At 38.6% G+C, this 18,399-nt stretch overlaps 1 long non-coding RNA gene across 1 annotated transcript; it reads right to left on the bottom strand.

The window, feature by feature from the left end:
- Window positions 1-16,496: 16,496 nt before the first annotated feature.
- LOC122833218 lies at window positions 16,497-17,601 on the bottom strand. The gene is made up of 3 exons (XR_006370943.1): window positions 17,380-17,601; window positions 16,888-17,221; window positions 16,497-16,752 (listed from the first exon to the last, which is right to left on the bottom strand). It is a non-coding gene; the product is annotated as an uncharacterized LOC122833218 (long non-coding RNA).
- Between the last annotated feature and the right edge of the window lie 798 nt (window positions 17,602-18,399).

The following is an 18,399-nucleotide window of genomic DNA, read 5'->3' as shown; positions in this document are numbered from 1 at the left end:
TGTGATACGCTCAGCATCAAGTTAGTGGCTTTCTCAGACATTACTCATCGCACGGGCTTTCAAATTAAAGTCCGATTCAAATGAATGCCTCGCTGCCTTCAATCACGGCTTTTATTTTGAAGGGACACATTAAATTTCCGTACTGCACAAGATTCCGTTTAAAATATAAATAAAAAAAATTATTCCGCGTTAAATTGTTTAGCTGCCTATTTTAACTAATTTTGAATCAAAATATTTTATATGGGTGCTCTACATTTACTTAAGAGAAATAAAACGCTCACTTCAATTTTATTTGATATTTCACTCAGGCCTTTATTAGAAACAGCTCATCTATTGGCTGGGAAATGTCAGACAGCCTTTAGCAGTCCAGTCACGATCAAGGTAGGCTTAGAGTTGAGGTTTCAGACGAGGGATACACACGAGCCAACACTGACACCTGGTGGAAGTACTTAGCCATGACAGTCTAAATGACCTGTCGTTTCCTGTCGTTACTTTCCCATTGTATTTCTGAATAAGGGTTCTTCATCTTATTACCAGTTTGGTATATCTATATTTATCAAAATTAATAGGTTAGGTTTAAAGTGCAAGGTAAATATAAACAATACATACAAAATTACATTTCTGTGTTTTATTATCCCTCTAAAATTGAAAATAAGTTAATCTAATTGCAATTTAAGATTATCTTAATTAATTTAACCTATTGTGCGATAATAATGCAGTCAAGTGGGGTTCGTGAAATGTTTGGGAGCTTATTCATGGGTCTGAGAGAGAAGCCTTTCGTCTCTGTTGATGATCGTTTTAATGCACACGTAGCGCCTCCCAGAGGACAGCTGGAGAAATGTTGAATGTGAACGGGTATTTGTAGTTTCTTACTTTAATAAGGGAACGTGAGTTACACATGTCTAGGGCAGTCGTTCCCAAACTTTCCAGCTTTTGATCCATAAAATAAGAAGGCGAGAGGCTCCCAAAGTTTTTTATTGAACATACAAATATTTTCATATTTTTATTTTTAATGAGTCAATTGAGTGAAATCAATGAATGTGAATGTACAATGAAATCAAATAGTTGACTCTAGTGCATTTGTACCTTGAAAACAAGTGAAAGTGTATTTCATAGTCATATTGCCCCACCAACAAACTAACCTAGAAAAATTACAATTGTGATTATTATAATCACTGGTGGGATGTTTTTAGGGTCAATGCAACCTCCAACTTTTCAACAGGACAAACAAAAAAATCTCAACATGGGAGGCAATGACTAAATTGCTCTGTATGTCAGTCATTGCCTTCCCTATGCATTGCTATGGCAGGTCCCAATAATCATGGGGATTTCAGTTACTTGCCTTGTTTTACATCTTAACAATCAAACATAAAGTAGACATAAAACACTTTAAATCACTTAAAACAAAGCCATGCACATTTGTTTTAAATAAAAGTTTAGGGGAACCATTATTTGTGTGTACAGAGATTTTGCTAAAAGGGAATTTCAAAGCACATCATTCTTTTCAATGCTGAGTAAATATAATCAAGTTAGCCATTTTGTCAGTGTGAGGTTACGCTGCTTTTGTAAAATATTCATAAATTTTAAGGCCTTTGTACATCTCTACTAGTGGTCCCATCTTATTGATCCATTTCTATATGTATTACAAGGAACTTAAATTTGAGTCAACATAAAAATTACAGCTATAAGAACTAATTTGTCAGTTTACTGTGGAAGCTGAGTGGCACAATGTATCAACACATTTATGGATGCAGAAAACATAAAGCTCAGCAGCTCCTCCATATCTCACCTCAGTTTGAGGATTAAGCCTCACAACCTTCCTTACCTCACAGCTTTCCTTAAAAGTTTAGTGTGCAAAATAATTACATTGATGTTATGAACTGAAGCTACAATTTGGGGGGCGAAAACAGTTGTGCTTCAGTGTTGATCCTCTGGGTGGCAGCATAGCACCACCACTTACACAAAATAAGTTGATCCACCTGAAAGTTTAAGTAGTGAAAATAGTGATCGTTGTAATGTCATTATACACATGTTTGTTTGATTTAAGATGCTCACTGATTTTAAACCACAACCAGCTGTCAATGAAAACACACAGAGGCACTCCTGACGGCAACTTAAAGACACAAATTAACTTGGCATACACATTGTGGGCTGTGGGAGGAAGCTGGTAATACCTTGAGAAAACCCACACTTGCTTGTGTTTATCAATTTATATATATAAATATATATATTTTGTAGTTGAAGGAAATTGTAGATGGTTTATTCTCAAGAAAATAAAGGTAAGTCCAAAATTATTCATGCCCTTCTCAGATTTGTGTTTGAAAAAATATTTTATCGTCACAAACATGTTTCTTTTGACTGGAAGTAGTATTAATGTTTCAGGGCTATTCTTGTCGTATGGGAAGGATTTATTTTTCCACTTCTGTTGATCACGAATGCAAACACATGATGTCTGACCACAAACATTGAGTGACTGTTGCGGCATGGACTGCTTCAGTAGATACAACAGTATCCAACCCACCAGAACAAGAAGACTGACTGATCATAATAGTATAGTTTACCAAATTACACACCTGTATTGTACAGATCTTTCACATTCTGGGAGAAAAGATCAATCATGCCCAGAAAGAACGTTTTTGTACTTGAAGGTCTTGCAGACTGGTTTAATTCCTAAATCCTGCCATCAAAAGTCAAATGGCACTGATTATAAAACGTTCACAAGTGGCTTGTAAATATTTCTGCAGACATTATGCAAATGTGTTCCATTGATGTGGACAAATACAGCCAGAAAAGATTGGACTACAAACGAGAGGATTTTGAGGTGCTGTCTGCTGTGGTGCATGATATCCTTTGATGTGCTCTTTGCAACGTACAAACCAACACCTATACTGCACCCTGAAGGGAGAATATGTAATAAGCTTTGAAAGAAAAAAAGTTTTAAAGCTCTTCAGAAAACCTTGGGAAGTCTTTCTTGAATCTGGCTTGGCCAAAGCAAAATGAAATGAAAAGGAAGAAAACTGACCCCTTTTTTTTTGCCATGTAAATAAATTGCATTTTACTGTGATTTTATGTGATAGATCATCACAAACCAGTTCAATCCATAATCTGCAAAGAGTATGACTCAGAAATGCACATGTCTCAAGACAATGATGTCCGCCTAAAGTGACAGGTGGGCAGCCTGAAGGCCTGAAGTAACTCTGGAGGAGCTGCAGAGACTCACCACTCAGTCAGGAGAATCTGAGCACTCTCAAAATAACGCTTCTTAGAGGTTGCAAAAGACTTGGAGAACGTTTCCCCTCCAGAAAGACAAATAACTTAATCATAAAGTCAGATCTACAATGGAAGCTACAAAAAACTGCATGAAATAAAGAACAGCAATGTACTGTAGTAAAGATATGCTTGAGCATGATGAATCATAATGCATTAGCCAGGCAGACATCAACGCACTGATTTCCCCCTATAATCCCAGCCTTGGATGGCTGACAGCAGAGGGTAACTGAGAGGTGAAGAGTGAAATGTATAATGTGGAAAAAAAGAAAAAGAAAAACTTGCAACAGCCAAGACAGCAAAACGAGGGAGTGAAGAGAGTGGGAGAAACGCTGGATCACTTCAGGCACAAATTGGACATAGTGCAGCTTTAGCCAGGCAATATTTCTTGTCAAGTCCCCAGATTCAATAACAAGATAGCCCTCTTCGGCATCCAGAGGTTTCTAAATCCAAGATGGTCTCGAAGATTGAGGAACGAAAGGGGCCGTTCATAGCCTTCAGGGATGGTCCCATTTCCTCTGACCAGAGTTTTGACTAAGTGTCTAATTTTAATTCTCTTTCTCACACAACAAGGAGTGGATGTCCTTCTGCAGTTAACATATCCCTGTTGGCATCACAGAAAAGAAGGATTCCAGTAAGGTCAGGGTTTGTGTGTGTTAGAAAACTCTTAAAAAGCTGTTGTCATGATGCAGGGCTTTGAGTTTTGTGGGAAATGAATCAGTCTGATGGTGGACATGAAGCCACAGAGGGACTGCTATGTATGCAGAATGAAATTTGGGAATATTGAAAAATAAACAAAAAGGCCAAAAGTAGGGATTAACATTAAAATAAAACAATTGGGAGCTTTCTGAACACTATTTTCTATTAAACTTGGACAAGCCAGTGCTAAAAGACAAATGAACAGGAAGTTAGAAGTCGACTGGAGTATGTTTCATGAATCTCTCGGACATATCTTTCTAAATGAAGAATTAAAATAAAAATTTGTATAAAGGTTAAGTAAGAAGTTGTTAGTTAAACTACACTGAGGAAGCAAATTTTCTAACTTTGTTGCTAGTACAATATCAATAGTATGTGTTCTTCTTCATTTTGAAATATAGATTTAAGCAAAAACAAAAAGGAATCATTAAATTTAATCAGAGTTTTGTGAATATTTCCCAACAGCTGAAATTTTTATTATTATTATTTGGTAATTATGAAGTAAGGAAGAAGTGCAGGTATTTGAAGCCTGCTAACTGGGAGTGCACAGCAACACACCGGGGGAAGGCAGCACTATAGTGTTTTAATCTCTGGACATCTAGAAAGCTGATGTCAATCAAGAACTTTTTACTGAAGGAATGGCGTGAGAGGCTTGACTCAACTTATAGGTGAAGTACTGCAAAAGAACTACAAATTTCCCTTAAAAATGGTAAACAAAACTTAAAAAGAAAACTTTTTCACTTCTTTGAGCTTAAACTAAATTGAATTTATCTGTGAAATTTACAAAAGCCTTTGAAGCTACCATCAGTGCGTCTGATTTGTCCCAATAAAACTGTCAAACGTTACAAATGATGACTGTCGCCCATCACCTAGAAAGCTATTTTACTGATCGTTTCATCATTTGTAGAGCTTGAATCTCTAACTATGATTCCTGATCTGAAGTCACACATGAATGGGTCTTGACACAGAGGTGCTATCTAACTTCAGCCTCAACGGGTCATCGGCATCAGTATATTATGGTTCGCTCTAGTTTTGTGCATTTTTCGTACTTTTACAGGTGATTTTTGGTGAAATGCAGAGATGGACCTTCACTATAAGTCCGAGCTTTAGGATATTAAACGGCATCATGTTCTTATTAGTTCTCTACTCGGACTATCTACCTTTTTATTTTGTTCTTTGGTAAATTGTGTATGTGTGTGTTAGATGTGGGGGGGTGCATGGTTGTTTTGCGTACCTGCGTGTATGTGTGTGCGCGTGTGTGCACGTGTGCAGGTGTGCGTGTGTGTGTGTGTGTTTAAAGGAGTGTCTGATGCCTGGGGTGAAATCAGGCAGATAAAAGGAAGTGATGAGGTCTGGATCTTCAGCATCCTGACAGCTGTAGATTAAATTAAAGAACTTCTGACAAATCAAACAGATTTCGCTCTCTGTCTTTCTCTCCATCTCACTCTCCATCCCTTTTCACCCCCAGAGCCCTCATCAGGCAAGCTGGGCGCGTAGCTTTAAACAAAATGGATTTCATCTTTAAGGGCTTGAGTGGGCTTTGAAACGGCACCAGCTGCCGGGTCTGCTTGTCAGTTGCTTTTTTTTTTTCTTTTTCTCAACCCCTCTTCTGGACTCATTGGCTCAGCTTTTTTTTTCTCTCCTTTTTTCTTTTTTTCCAAGAGACTTCAACAAACTTGAGCCATATTGCGGCAGATAAAGGTAGAACATCGGGTCTTCAAACCCTGACAGTAATTGAGAGATGAAACAGACACATTTTCCAGGTTCTGAGAAGCCCACTCCGATCGGCACATCAAATGCTCTCACTTGGGATTCCGGCGGATTGACAGGGAGCTGCGCTCTGCTCCCACAGGATCAAGATTCTGCTGCTAATAGGACGTTAGCGCTTCATAGCGCCATCAATTGGAAGATGAATCCAGTAAAACACAGAAATATGTGTTAAATAGACGCCCCCTGCAAGTAAAAACGAAGCACATATGTGCAACCTCAGGTGGATCTATCATCATCGTAAAGTTACGATGATGATTGTCCGACGATGTCCAACTGAAAACATCCTTCGCATTTATCGTCAACCCTGTTAAACGTGAAAAAGCGCTTAAAATAAATAAGCTAACCAATTTCAGCAGTAGCAATGAACATTTTAAAATTTGTTCTCAATGGAGATAAAAATCCAAAGTAATTTTTCTTGATCAAAATCCAAATTACGCCTGTGGTGAATGTTTAATTTTCTGGCCAAGGCCACCGGCTTTTTATTTCAAGCTCACATGACCTTTGCAAGAGAATCGCAATGGGCATAAGATACTTTTTCATACATCTATAAATCTTTGTCTCCTCTTACCAGTGTCCATTTCAGGTCAAAGCTCCAGAACTGCATAGCAAAACTCATGTTTATGTTTGTGATGGTAGGATTAAAAAAAACTTTACCCCTGAGTGTAGAAGCAGCTTTAGGCAAGTAGCTGTTTTCCTCCAACGTTTGAAGATCAACACACATCTGTCTTACATGAAAGGGATGCTCTCTAGTCTTTCTCATGTTGAAGAGAGGCAAAGAGATGTGTTTCTTTATTGCATGTCAAATTTTAAATGAGTCCTTCTTTTTCTAGTAATACATCACTAATTAAATCCTGCTTGACACTGATCAGCTTAAAAAATGATAAATAAGTAAATATCAAAAATGGTTTAATTACAATTAATTTTATAGGACATGTTAAGGTTGCAATAGAGCATGGTACTAGTGATTTGATAAAACAAGAAAAAGACACATGTATCATTTAATTTAATAATTTCTTTCCCCACTCAGAATTTTTACTTTTTTATTAAACTCACGTCTACTAGAGAGCATTGAAAGCTTAATTTATTTTAAAGGGCTTTATATCTATTTCTATGTAGGGCACCGATCAATGAAGAGGGAGTTTCATACTAAGGTTAAATTCCTTTGAATACTGCACCAGGTTAACTTAGCTATATTTTTTAATTTTACACCTGGGCTGTGGTTTTAATTGTGTTTGTGAAAATTAAAGAAGCGTTTAATTGGGCCAAACTTTAAAAAGTGCCATATTTTTTGTGGATTTTTATGAATGGGAGTAACACTAACAGTTGTACTGTAATGGATATTTATTTTTACAGTGCAAAAATTAAATGTGGTTTTGTTGCTTGATTGAAAAAAAACAACTCTTTACAAATTGCACTTTAAACTAACACAAACAATTATGTGTTTTATGCTATATTGTATGTTTTATTAGTCATATTAAGTGAGGTTAAATGTTAAGCTGGTTATAAAGCCACAAAACTGTAGATTGTGCAAAAAATTACACCGCATATATTCTCCAAGTCACTAGAGAGCAGTGTTGGGCAGCGATAAAAGGGAAGAGGGTAAGCGTATGCATGTGTGTGTGTGTGTGGGAGAAAATCTCGCATTTCCGAGTCCGTGTATGGACTCAGAAATGCAAGGCTGCAGCAGCTGGCCAAATAGAGTGAGCAGGGAGTCATGCAGAAGCTGTGTGTGACTGTGTGAGGAGGGAGCGGTGCAGACCGCTGAGGAGAGGCCTTCTACTCGCTCCGACTCCTCAAACCAACAGAATTAATAAGCTCGTTTGCCAAGAAAAACACTCTAATCAGTGGGTTTCCTCTCATTAAAAGTTAATTAGTTTGACACGAGTTTCCTGCAGAAGAAAGTATTGGCCACTTAGAACTCATTAGAGCCAAAGGAAAACATCAAACTGAGGAAAGCAGGAGAGGGGAGAAAGAAGGAATGAAGCACACACACACACACACACACACACATTCAGACATTTTATCATCCCAGCGCACGCTGATAGACTCACGCAAGCTGGCAGATCTACAAATGTGTGTATTACTTTGTCTTTTCAGACTGTTAGGAACAAATTTAAACATCCTTGCCAGTAGACATACATATAAAGTCATACATAAGTATACTTAGAAGAATCCTATAAGTACAGCAACCTGATTTGAATGCTTTTCTAGAAGTCATCTAACTTATAATCTCAGGCGTACCTGAAACCCTGAAATATACAATTTTTTACTCAACATATTGTATTTTTTCCCCCAAAATCTTTTTGTTATAGGAGCTGACATACAATTAACTGAAACAACACTTAAGCACTCAAGTTAAAGAATGAAAAAAAAAAAAACCCATCCAGACCAAGGCATGTGGAGAATCCCACAAAAAGAAAGGCAGCAGCCGGCCAGAAGATCCGAATCTAGAAGAAAAACCTTTTCTGTGAGGCTGAAAAGTTATCCAAAAGCAACAACCTAAATTGTTGCTAATGTGACATACTGTTGTGCAAAAAAATAAATAAATAAATAAAAATCAGATGACGATGCTGCAAAATAGGCAGAATTCAAATTGAGCCCATGTTGATGTTGCAGTAAAGTTTCATGTTTCTGTTACTTCTTCACATCTCTTCGCAAAGACTCGTTTCTGAACACCCGCTTCAATATTTCATTCAGTGCTTTGCTAATGAAATTTCAGGGCTGATGCTGAAGACAAAGGTAGAAGCAAATTCATGAAGAAAGTCCAAGTGGTTTAGAATTAGAAAAGAAAATCACAGAATAAACACAAAGATCTCTAAAGTGCTGACAGTTCTAAAGATCTTCTTGTGGTCAATCCAAACCCAGACACAAATTGGGTCGTGCCTTGCCACAAATGAAGTAAGGCACCCACACCCTCCTCTATTTCCTCCCTCGCTCCATCTCTCCACTGCTCCACAGCTTCACTGATCTGTCCAGCCTGCTTAGACTTCGCCTTGTTAATGAATCATGAAGTTTGACTTTTACTCCTTAATAAGCAGTGTTTTGCAGAGAGCGTGTGGAAAGCTCCGAGTTTGTTTTTGTTTAATTAGCTCAGCAGGTTCTCCGTCCACGGGGCTCATTAAAGGGAGACGGCTCGGGGCCCGCTGAGCAGCATCCATCGAGGAAACGCTGAAAGGCGGGCCCTCGCTGCCAGGTGGCTACAAGACGAATGGGCCCGGGCACAAACTGAGACGGGGCAGGAAACGCGGTGGCAGTGGGCTGCGAAGTGAGGAACAATGATGGGAAATGTTCTGGTGAAAACAAGCGGACTAGCGGTGAAAGAAGGCTGGGAAAGGGCACAAAAAAAGAAGTGAAGAAACAAAATCAAAGAAAGGCTGACAGAGACAGAGGTTTCAAATCCTTTTTTTATTATTATTCTTTTTATGTCAAAAGACACAGTGCTAGCAACGGTGCAGACAGAAATCCAATAGGACATGTAGTTTTAGAGGTTAACATGGTCATTGTTTACATTTAACTGTAGGTCAATGATATAAAGATAAATGCAATCTGTTTTGTCTCAACCATTTGATATGATTGGATTTAAGCAAATGTGCTCCCACAATAAAATGTTTGTACAAAGGTTTAAAGAATATTAAAAAAGCAAGGATAAATAACTTCCTAGTTTTACTCAACAGCTAATATGTGACCCAATGAGACCTTCTGGCAGACAAAGTTAACTTGGGCTGTCTCTTTGTAATTGTGCAGCCAATACTTTTAGAAAAACATATTAGAAAATTACTGCTGTAGTTCTCAGAATATTTTAGGGATCTTGGAGGATTCCTGTGATCTGCTCTCAGGGTGTCTTTCAAATCCTTACTCACTTTATTGGAAGTGCATCTCTAACAGTAATGTCAACAATGTTTTTTTTGACATTTCAAGTTTAAAGTTAAAAGCTATTTCCTGAAAAGAAAAAATACTAGTATAAAAAAATTATATTTCTGTATATATATTATATATATATATATATATATATATATATATATATATATATATATATATATATATATATATATATATAATATATATACAGAAATATAATTACTGCAATAGGTGCAGCTCTCTGCTTGGCTCTTCCTGGAGGCAGTGTTTCTGTAAGTCTGATTGAGTCATGCTGTGCCTGGAAATATGCCTTTGAATTTGACATAGTGCTTTTTAAGCTAGTTAAGACTTTGTCACCGACACAAAGATTCTTAATATTGTCATCTTTAGCTAACGCACGTGGGAAAAGTGACAGTATTTCCAACTAGAAACCATGCATCTTTCTCCTCCCGCCATTGTTGTTTTTATTTATGTAGCTGGCTGTTTGGTATGTATTACACATGAGTTGTCCTCATGCTGAAAATGTGACATGACTTGTCAAATATACTCAACGCCAATATATATTTTTACTAAGGAAAATTGCAAAAATAATAACACACAATGAGTTGGATAAGAACTTTTGAACATGTTAGTGTAGGGGTCATATTAGATTAACGTCCTACTAAGCAATGCATTATCAGCATCCTCAAAACAGTACAACAAAGATTTCATTGTGATCAGACTCTTCTGTCCATTTCATTAAATATACTGATTTGCTAGCATTTTAGAACAGCGAGAAGAACACGATCAGCTGTTTTCTCCAGACATTTATTAATGTTTATTGTAATCATGGGTTGTCAAAATGTTATTTTTAACGATTCATCAGTCTAACCACTGTTTGCAACATACTTTGGATTTTCCTTTTTAGACTGTGGATTCTGGCTTCAGTTTGGATTTTAGTAATTCGATTTGTTTTGGGACAAATAAAATACGGCCCAAGGCAGTTCTGGCTACACTAAGGAACCTCAGCAGAATTAGTCTGTGAGAGTCTTTGTGAATAAGGAATGAGAAAACATGTAAATGTGTATGACATGTAGAAAGAAAACCTCCAGGGAGAATATTGTGGAGTAAATGTTAAAGGTATCATTTAAAAAAAGAAAACAACATGACCCTTCAAGCCTATCGTCTTTCTGAAAATAAGCAAACTAAATTTTACCTCCACTGTCCATCCTGGTACACATATAGAAAACCGTAATAAACCTATGACAAAACACCCCAATAGAGTACGGTACAATCACCCAAAATAGGTTCTGTGATTCATACACAACTGATTTAGAAACAGATAAAGGGTTTACACTATAAGGAACTGGAAATTTAGACTCTTTTCTTTTACCAAATCATCTCAGTTCAACCTTGTTTGCACATGTCATGCATAAATGAAGGGGCAGCAGTTGATTTAAGACAGAGTCAACTAAATGTAAGACAACACAATAAAGCTATCATAAAGTTTCATTAAAACATCAGGAAATCAATTTACATTCTGCACACTCGGGTCTTAGCCTGAGTGATTATGCTTCGCGAGCACTAATTAAACAATGACTGATCATCATTTTTCCAGAGTAAATTACACTCAAAAAAAGAGGCTGCTGCCAATTTGGTGGAGCCGGGCCAGAGCTGTGTGCTGCATATCACTACCTTACCTGGTGACATTGTGTTTTTGTGTGAAGTGGGATGCCAAGGCGAGACGTCTCACCTGTTAAAGAGTCGTCTGCGTTCTCCTGCCAAGCTCACCTGGACCGCCTCAGCTATTCTGATGACCTCGTGGTGTAGAGCAACTCTGCATGTGTAAAGCTTTCGACTGAATCAAAGCAAACTGTGGTGTACTGTTGGGAGTCAAGACAACTGAGAAGAAGGTGCAAGTTGCAACGGAGCAGCGCCGTTGATCCTCTGGTGAGTTTTTGGTGCTCAGCTGAACTTGAATTCTGGGTGCATTGTACTGCAACACATCTGGAAGATTTTAAAGAATTTGGAAACTTTTTCTGATCAGACGTCAGTTTGGTGGATTTAAAAGATAAAGGTAAAAGCAAGGGTTTGAATATGTACAGCTCTAGAAAAAATAAAGAGCCCACTGCACTGACCCCCATTGAAAACCTCCTGGTTATTCCACCAAATATTGATTTCTGAACTCTTCCTGAGTTAAAGCATTAGTTTTGTTGTTTCTAAATGAATGTGAACTTGTTTTCTTTGCATTGTCTAAGGTCTGAAATCACTGCATCATTTTTGTAATTTTGACCATTTCTCATTTTCTGTGCATAAATACTAAATTTATGCTTAAGGTTTCTGAGACATACTGTCAGTAGTTCAAAGAAGAAAAGAACAATGTTCATTTTACTCAAATATATACGTATTAGGAGTAAAATCAGAGAACTGATAACTTTGCAGGGGTCTCTTAACTTTTTACAGCGCTGCATATTAGATTTTCTGGAACTTTTTTTGACTTTGTAGAGGTGTACAACAAAGCTGGATGGGTTAAAAACTTGAAAGAAAAATACAATACAAACTGATCATGTGACTAGTTTAGACAAAGAAAAATTTGTAAATGCAGAGAAAACAAGTCAATGAAAGCATCAGTAACAGAAGAAATAACTGTAAAGAAAAAGGTTAGGGCTTTTCATGAAGAGCAAAATTCGCTACTCCTGCAACAAAGCTGGCTTGTATTCCTTTAGTGAAGTTAACTTAAATTCAATTCAGTTTACTTATATAACGCCAAGTCACAACATGTCATCTCAAAAGTACTTTCCAAAACAAAGTCATTCAACTCAATCCCACATACATTTCAATTGATTCTAGTTATCAAAAGGTTCATTAAGTTCAGTTCGTTATACAAATTAGACTAAAAAGTTTTCTGTCTAAGAAAACCCAGCAGATTGCATCAAACCATTGACTTGTAGGACATTAGCCAGGGAGGTGACCAAAAATGCAGCCAGGGAAACCAACTGAAAAGGAGAAAAAAAAAGGCAAAATACTCAAAACCTTTTCCTCATTACTATCATGGGATATTTATGTGTAGAATTTGGAGGAAAGAGGTCAATTTAATGCAATTTGCAATAAGGTTGAAACACAAAGTGTGGAAAAGGTGAGATGTGCTCATGATTTTCCACATGCATTATATATCTTATCTTATTGTATCTTGCATTTTGCACCTGCCTCCACAAAGAATGATTTCATGTAATTTTATTTGACTTATTGGTTGTTGTGTGTGATGGAAGTGTATTCATGTAAAGCCAATTACAATAATCCCCCATCAGGGAGGCCACTTAGAGTTATGTTGATTTGATCAGAGGTCATTTTGCTCCATATTTAAAGGGAGTCGCCTGGCCTACGCTGGAGCTGAAGCCAGATTGAACAACTGATAAAAAGTAAAAAACTATGACAACACAGTAGTCCTGGGTCTGATTCTCCAATTATCTGCTGCATGTCTTCCCATTCTCTCTCCTCTCTATTTCCTGCCCATTTATTAAAAAATAAGGGTCAGTAGAATCTAAAACCTACTTGAACTAACCTGTGATTCATTCATAATGCACAGAGATTTGTGGAACTATGCCTAACCCTTAAGGAAAGGGTTAGAGTTAGGGTTAGAGTTAAAGGCAGGTCCAGTCCCCGAGAGCTACCATCCTGAAACTTACATCCCTTCCCTAAAACATCTGAATCAACTGTACTGCTCATTGCCTGGCCTCTGCAAAACTGGCCAATGAGGGAAATCTGCACGGATGGTAGTTCTTGAGGGCTGGACTTAGGCAAATATTAGAATGTTGTTTTTGTATAAGGTCTTATCTTGACTTCCCCTCAAACTAAATAATCCCTATTGTTCATAGGTATCATGATACAATGAAATACTTTGCGCAACTTTGAACAATACATCGTTTTCTCTCTTTTAAACCAAAGTGAGAAATTTCCAGTAATTTGCAAGAAAAATGTTATGTCTAACAGAGTGAGGATAAATAACATGTACAATAGGAACTGCACTCTGTTATTTGTTTTCAGAGAAGCTCTGAGGGCTCGGATCAATGGTTGCTGGGAGCATCTACATCTCCAACATCAGAGACATTTGCATTGTTTGATTGTGGCTAAACCAAGTTTAGACGTACAGTAAGAGGATTAGCCCAAAGGTTTATTCCGGACTTTATGCTTTTCTGTTTATTAGATACATATTTTTGTGTATGGGGGAGAAGGCATGGTTATATTTAGAGAGATTGATATTCTCTATTTACAGAATGAAATGCATTAACCAAACAGGAAGCTGCTGGCATTGGATTCCTTGCTGGGGTTAAGGGAGTGTCTGGAGTTAAAAAATATCAGCATAACCTCTGCTTTAACCCCACATATGAGCGCTTATTGATTCATTCACTTTGAAGAGGTCCTTGAAATTGTTTTGATGAGGAACTATTGTGGCAGTCTGTTGGGGCTTTCAAGGCACTAGTCCAAATGAGAATGTCTCCAAGCTGGAGACACCGAGACAGACAGAATCACAAAGGCTTGTGCAGAAAGACAGACACACAGACAGCGCACCAACAGCAAAAAAAAGGGAGAAAAAGAGTAAAGGAGCTATAAAAAAAAACAAAAAAAAAAACAGAGTAACCCTTGTTTCAGAAACAATGACTTTCCTGCCAATAGAAAGTGATGGCTGAGCTGTTGCAATATCCATGTCTCTGACAGAACTCAGAGCGTATCAGGTTTATTGCATTACCTGGGGGAAAAAAAAGGGAAAGGGTAGAAATAATCAAAAATGCATCAGAAATAATGCACTTTTCAGACTCTATCCATCATTGTTTCGGCACCCTCGATCCTTTACGAGAAGTGAGCGAGCGGCGGGAGGGGGTGAGGCACTTGCTGCCGCTCCCGTCGCCAAAGAGCAGGGTGGGTAATTAAATTGTGTGTCGCTCTCTAAGAACCAAAATGAATGAAATAGATGAATGCCATTGCATTATGCCACAATCGTGACCTGCAGAAAACTAATGGCGGAATAATAGTTTTAGGTACTGGGTCTGTCTCTCTGACAGCCTCTTGAGTGAATATGCAACAGCACTAGCAGTCAAAACGGTTTGTCCTACACCTGTAACGGTCTCCCAGCCTGTTAGCCTCTCCTCCTCACACAGCCCTCCCTCAATCATTTAATCCATTGACCTTTCCTTCCCCAAGATGTCACACCCGTACGGCACTGAGTTCAAGGGCAGCATGTAGTCCAAAGGGGTTGCACCGTTTTAGGTTTTTTTCTCTGTTTTATGGTTACTTTTGAAGCACACAGCCAAAACAGAGGCCCTTTTTTCTTCCCCCCCCCCATCTTTCTCTCTATTCAGCATGCCTCCCAGAGATGGGCGCCTTGCTTTGTAGTTTGTTGACGGCAAAGAGCTGAGAAAATTGTCCTGAAATCCTGAGCAAAAAGGAGTGTAAATAAAAGATCAAACCAGGCCTGTGAGCAGAACCAGCGGCCTGGTACTCAGCGCAATAACTCACAACGTGTCGCCGTGTATTAGCTTGATGCGTTCACTCCGGGGGTGGAGAGAGGTAGCCAGGAGCTCTTCTTCGCCGCCGCTGCACTGTTTACTGTACAATCACCAGAGGACATACAGGATAATTCTGCTGCAAAGAAACACAGTTTACTTAGAATTTCAACTTTCACAAGTTGCTCACTTGGGATGTCTTCCCCACGTACGATTAAAGGATTACAAAGCTCAGACACTGAAAAGTGTTTTCAGGTTGCAGAGAGGAGAGGTGTTGGGTCGTTTCTATGACCAAGATGAAGGTTTTTGCTGTCAGGAACGAAGTTTGGCAGTTTTAAACAAATCTCAGGTCAAAAATTGTGGCACGGGTTGTTTGAGACTAAGAGAAGCCTTGACATTTCTCACAGACCGGTCAGTTAGGGCTAAACAACAACCTGAAGAGATTTTGAGATCCCTCTTCCTTAAGATTTACATATCTAAGTCAGAGGGTTGTGTTATTAATTTTAACCTAAGTTGGCTGACTAGCCTTTTACGTGTTGAGTAGTTAATGCAGTGTAACAATAGCTCATCTCAAGAATTAATGAAATGATCCAAAAACAGACAAGAGAAATTGTTTCTGCTGTCACCAGCCCAACTTTTAAATGAAACAGAGTTTAACGCTTTATATTTTAAAACTCTTTACCTGATCAAATCTGTTTGCTGAAACATCGTTCTGAGTGCTTTTTTCTCATTTCTTCTGTCCATATTAAAAACATCAAATACCACTTATAGACAAAGTCAGCCTGCATTTAAAACAGCCCTTTAAAAAAACACATGCATAATTTCATGCATTTTACTTGAATTCTTGTGTTAATACTGTTAATACCATAAAACCGTAGTATTTTTTTTGAGGTTAACATACCAGTCCATGCCTTATAGACACATGCAATATTTTATTCAGGGTCATACACTTAGTGTGAATTCTGAGTAAGAAGTGTATTAATTTTTAAAATCCCTTTCATTTTAAATATAGGATTAAGTGAAAAGGAAACACACTCAGTGGGACGGATGAATGGATCCTCACTTTGTGTTTCTGTTTGGACTTTTCATGATCACACAGGGTCCTCTGGCTTCCCCCGGCACATCCTGAAGCATTTATGTCACTTTAAATTGTTCTTAAGTCAGTGTTGTGCCTTGTCACTCAACACTGACCGCTCCTGCATGAATCCTCCATTTGAACCCAAATATTACTTGCTTAACAATTCAGATTACAACTTGTTCTTTTCAATTTTAGTAGTCTTGGCCCTATGCTTTATTCAACTCATGCTGGAGAGGTTGATATTGACACAACACTGGGTCCGTCAGGTAATTTTTATTTATTTATTTATCTTTAAATTTATAAAGTGAAACATCAAGAACATTCTTAATGAATATGCTCCTCTCCTGTGAGACTTGTCCAGAAGATGGCAGCACCCAGCTACGCTTTGGCCTCCTCTGATCTATTGTGCCAACCGGTCAGCACATGGACATGCATTGTGCCCCCGCTGAAATGAAGACAGAGCTGCTTTGTGGCTACGCCTGCAACCCAGCGTAGATGCCTGGACGGACCGGGGGTCTGGTCCTTCTCACCGCGTTCCCTTTCTGAAGCACATTGAACCCGTAAAACTGTGGCTTCCCTCCATCGGCTCCACAAACCCTACAGCTGATCAACAGAATCACTCGTGACACATCCTGGCAGTGAATGCTAAACACAAACCCCAGCAAACGCCCGTCTGGGGAAATGAATAGGAGAATGTCAGCCATCTCTGAATACACAGCAAGACAAATGTACACAAACCTTTTAAGCGACTCCTCAAACTTTGCTGTAGCCTTGAAGAAAAAGTTGCTTTCCTATTGTTAGATGCAGGCGGCCTGGGTTTATTTCTGTTTGTATATGCTGCAGGGGGTTGGAGCTCTTGCTCCTGTTAGCCCCACCATTTGATTTCCTCTTTCACAAAAGGCCACAGTCAGAGCTCATGTCGGAAGAATGCATGCAACAACAAAACAAGCTTGACTGATAAATATCTGCCTTTCTTTATGTTGCTGTTGTTTTCTTTTTCTACCCAATGTGTGTTTTTATGTCTGTGTTTATCTTCCGGGGCTGTGCTGCGTGTGATCTTCCTGGAGTGCATCTGAAAAAAAAAAAAAAAAAAAAATAGAATAATAATAATAATAAAAAAAAATAAGTCTTGCACACACAAAACAAAAGCAGCATGAGACTCCTCCAACCCTCTAATGATGTTTAATGATACCTATCAGTGATGGAATACACACACACACACACGCACACCTTTCATTCAACCTCCCCCTTTTCCTCCAGGAGCCGCAGCTCCTCCCCGACCGTGGAATTACACGCAGGTGATAATCAGGTCAGCCCGCAGCTCTTCGGGGACTGGAGGTATTCATAAACATTCCTGCCGCTGCTCTTTTTGTCTTACTTCCTGCGGTAAAAACAGTGAACGCGCTCCAGTCGAGCCAGCACAGGCCCTCGCTCGCCCCTGGGTGCACCATCCCCGTGTCTGTCTGCGCGGAGAGGGAGACACACACACACACACACACACACACACCTTCTGTTGGGGATGTAAAAAAAAATACACACTATGTAGACATATCATCAGAATATTAAGCACCTCATTAGCATGAAAATCCCTCCTAGTCATCTGCATCTGATTTGACATTTGGCATTGGAATCAGTACCTTGACTTAAAATAATATCTAACAGTGTTCTACATTTCTTTTAAACACTGAATGACGGCGTGTTTTGGCATGCGTGTGTGTGCGTGCGCGCTCGTGTGTGTGAGTATACATCACTTGAGGTTGATTCTCGAAGCCAACTACCTCCTCCTCCACGTTCAAAGCCTCTACAAACAAAGACCAAAGGAACACAAAGGCGTGGGTTCAGTACGTGCCTTTTTAAAAAAAAAAAAAAAAAAAAAAAAAAAAACCAACAAAAAAAAAAACTTTTTTGTTTTTTCCAGGAATGTCAGCCTCAGCTTTTCAAAGATTTGACTCAAGCTCTGCAGTCAAATAAAAGCCTTTTTGGTAAATTGATTAGGCTCTAAACTTTTTAGGTTTTTGATGTGACTCGATGTGGATTGCTCGATACTCCTGCCTGCCTTGCACTGGCGAGTTCACAACCACGTCTTGTTCTCCTTTTTTTCTCCAGTCGGAGACCCCGGGGCCTTTTGTTCAAGCAGGTGAAGAGAGGGCTTCTGGGAGGAGAAAAAAAAATGCTTTTGTGACACCTGGAGTTGTAGGATCTGCCATTGATTTTAACTTTTTGCAACATTTATTTGTTGTAGATTTAGCA

The sequence above is a fragment of the Gambusia affinis genome, linkage group LG06 (assembly GCF_019740435.1).
Source record: "Gambusia affinis linkage group LG06, SWU_Gaff_1.0, whole genome shotgun sequence".
In the NCBI taxonomy this organism is placed as follows: Eukaryota; Metazoa; Chordata; class Actinopteri; order Cyprinodontiformes; family Poeciliidae; genus Gambusia; species Gambusia affinis.
The sequence above is the reverse complement of the archived record's forward strand: the minus strand, read 5'-3'. Positions and strand labels throughout refer to the sequence as shown.